This window comes from Ranitomeya imitator, chromosome 7 (genome assembly GCF_032444005.1).
Source record: "Ranitomeya imitator isolate aRanImi1 chromosome 7, aRanImi1.pri, whole genome shotgun sequence".
In the NCBI taxonomy this organism is placed as follows: Eukaryota; Metazoa; Chordata; class Amphibia; order Anura; family Dendrobatidae; genus Ranitomeya; species Ranitomeya imitator.
In genome coordinates this window covers 197,328,527-197,332,316 of record NC_091288.1, presented here as the reverse complement: position 1 = coordinate 197,332,316, position 3,790 = coordinate 197,328,527, and positions in this window count along the sequence as shown.

Below are 3,790 nucleotides of genomic sequence, written 5' to 3'. Positions count from 1 at the left end.
GAACCAACCCGGCGCAGAGGGGAGGACACCTCCCTAGTCATGGCGCACCTTCACCACCTAAACTGTGAAACTGATGGATATCACGGGTGTAATAAATAGTCATATGATTCAAACTCCTGATAATGTTCTAACCAGTCACTTATCTCTTAATTTAAAAATATTGTTAGCGCCACTGTAAGAAATGCCTCCCCCTACGAGCAAGAAGTGGGTTCATCCAAGATGGCGGCCGTTCGGTTGCGTTCTTGCTGACGCCTCAGTGCAGTGTGCGCGGGCGGTTCCGTGGTGTCGTCGCTGTCGCGTCTTGTTCGTGACTGATTAAAGTTTAATAAAATGCTATTAAAATCACTCGGTTAATAAAACTGATGTCAAACAACTCGCAATGAAGCGAAAAGTGTCATGTCCTGTTTCTGGGGGAAAGCTAGTCGGCTTCTAGCTCTTCAGTGCCTGTTACCCAGCTCTCCCATTATCCTGAGAGGAAATAAGTAATTATGTTCATTATATTGCAAAGTGGATGGCGTCATTCAAAATGGCCCAAAAAAAAATAGCTCCGTACGGCAATGGCGGCGGAAAACGAGCGCTGAAAAGTGACAAATTGACATAATTCTGCCAAACTGGATTATCGGACGTAGAAATGGTTGTCAAGGCGACAGCGGCGTAATACTGGGGGCATTTTTACGCCCCTTTTCTAACCGTGTGTATATAGACGCAGTCACTTCTGGTTATTACTCCTTTCTAGTGATGAGCAATTGTGCTGGGATGAGGCGTTATCTGAGCATGCTCGGGTGCTAACTGAGTGACTTCGGCGTGCTCGAAAATCATGTTCGAGCCAACATGGCTGCATGTCTCGCGGCTGTTCGACAGGTATAACACGTGCAGGGATTGTCTGTTTGTTAGGGAGTCCCTGCATATGTTTCAGCTGTTGAACAGCCGCGAGACGTGCAGCCACGGGGGTCTCATAGTATTCCAGCACGCCGAAGTCACTCGGCTAGCACCCGAGCATGCTCGGACTGAGACTGAGGTTCAGCCCTGGCATTTGGGAGCCCACAGGCCTGCTGTGCGGTTAATATGAAATATGTTGGTGCATTTGTGGTTATGACTGATCGTGGTGAAACTTCTGCAGCAAATGCCGAGGGCCCACCAGTAACATTGACTTTGGGGGGTCTCACTTTTCACTTGCATACAAATATTACACTACCCTCATTAACAAATTTACCTTTATCTCTATATAATAATAAACTGGGCAGTGTAGTTAATGAATGATGAGAGGTTGCTTTTTCCTGTACAGAGTGAATCAGGTGAATTATGCCAAGTACTGCCCATACAGTGGGGTTGGGGGCCCATACAGTGGGGTTGGGGGCCCAGATCAGGGGCCCAGTGGGGGATTCCCCTGTTCCCCTATGGACCAGCCGGAGCCTGCCCTTATAGGTTACTATGTTCACTGTGCATCTATTGCTTCTGATTAATATATACACCAGGAAATACAATATACAGGGTGGGCCATGTATATGGATACACCTAAATAAAATGGGAAACTTCCTGTTTGTGGCCCATTAGTATATGGGAGGGGGAAAACTTTTCAAGATGGGTGGTGACCATGGCGGCCATTTTGAAGTCGGCCATTTTGGATCCAACTTTATAAATGGCCCACCCAGGTGTATCCATATAAATGGCCCACCCTGTATATTAATAGATACCTGTAAGATACAGTGACAGGCATCATCCATAGGTTCCATTGTAAAAAAAGAAGAATATGTTTAACATGTACTGATGTATACTGCGATACAGTGGCCGCAGGACACACTTTTGGCTAAGTTCACACTAGCCATTTTTGCAGCGTTTTATTACGCTTTTTGCGTTGCGGATATTGCTGCGGATCTGCAGCTGTTTTCCATGCGTTGTAAGGTACCATGTAAACGTATGAAAAAAAAAATCCGCAGTGTACATGCTGCAGAAAAAAACGCGCGGAAACGCAGTGTTGTTTTTTCCGCAGCATGTCAATTCTTTGTGCGGATTCCGCAGCGGTTTACACCTGCTCCTCAATAGGAATCCGCAGGTGTAAAACCGCAGGTGGAATCCGCACAAAAACCGTGGTAAATCCGCAGTGCAGTTTACCTGCGGATTTTGCAAAAACAGTGCGGAAAAATCCTCACACCAATCCGCAATGTGTGCACATAGCCTTAGACCACCAGGTGATGATCTGGGGATGATTCAGCAAGGCTGGAATTGGGCAGGTTGTTCTTATGACGTATGAATCCAGCCGCATACAAGGTTATCCTGGAAAAACAGTTGATTCCGTCTGCTCAGGCCATGCTCCCCAACTCTGAGGACTGGTTTTTCCAGCAGGACAATGCGCCATGACACACAGCTAAGTCAACCAAGGTGTGGATGAAGGACCACCATATCAAATCCCTATCATGGCCGCCCAATCTCCAGACCTGAACCCCATTGGAAACCTCTGGAATGTAATCAAGAGAAAGATGGATAGTCACAAGCCATCAAAGAAGAACTGCTGACATTATTGTACCAGGAGCAGTGTGAAAGACTGGTGGAAAGCAAGACGCATGAAAGCTGTGATAACAAATCATGGTTATTCCACAAAATATTGATTTCTGAACTCTTCCTGAGTTAAAACATTAGCATTATTGTTTCTAAATGATTCTGAACTTGTTTTCTTTGCATTATTTGAGATCTAAAAGCACTGATTTTTTTTTTGTTATTTTGATCATTTCTCATTTTTTAAAAAAATAAATACAAAATGTATTGCTTGGAACTTCGGAGACATGTTGTCAGAAGTTTATAGAATAAAAGAACAATTTACATTTTACTCAAAAATATACCTATAAAAAGAAAAATCAGACAAACTGAACATTTTGCAGTGGTCTCTTAATTTTTGCTAGAGCTGTATATGGGCCCTTTTGTCAGCAGGACTCTGCATCACAGGGTTAATAGACTTAAAGGGAACCTGTCACCCCGTTTTTTTAGATTGAGCTATAAATACTGTTAAATAGGGCCTGCGCTGTGTGTTCCTATAGTGTATGTAGTGTACCCCGATTCCCCATGTATGCTGAGAAATAACTTACCAAAGTCGCCGTTTTCGCCTGTCAATCAGGCTGGTCAGGTCGGGAGGGCGTGGTGACATCGGTGGTTCTTCCTCAGCTTTACGTTGGTGGCGTAGTGGCGTAGTGGTGAACAAGCAGCGCGCGATCTGCGCTGTAATCCCTTGCATCGGTGGGGGCGGCCATCTTCCTGGGGCCGCGCATGCGCAGATCGAGTGCTCTGCTGCACAGGGCTTCAGGAAAATGGCCGCGGGATGCCGCGCGTGCGCATTAGAGATCGCGGCGGCCATTTTCCCAAAGCCGAGATGCAAACTCGGCTTTGGGAAAATGGCCGCCGCGATCTCTAATGCGCACGCGCGGCATCCCGCGGCCATTTTCCTGAAGCCCCGTGCAGCAGAGCACTCGATCTGCGCACGCGCGGCCCCAGGAAGATGGCCGCCCCCACCGACGAAAGGGATGACAGCGCAGATCGCGCGCTGTGTCTTCACCACTACGCCACTACGCCACCAACGTAAAGCTGAGGAAGAACCAGCGATGTCACCACGCCCTCCCGACCTGACCAGCCTGATTGACAGGCGAAAACGGCGACTTTGGTAAGTTATTTCTCAGCATACATAGGGAATCGGGGTACACTACATACACTATAGGAACACACAGCGCAGGCCCTATTTAACAGTATTTATAGCTCAATCTCAAAAAACGGGGTGACAGGTTCCCTTTAAAGGGGCTGTTCA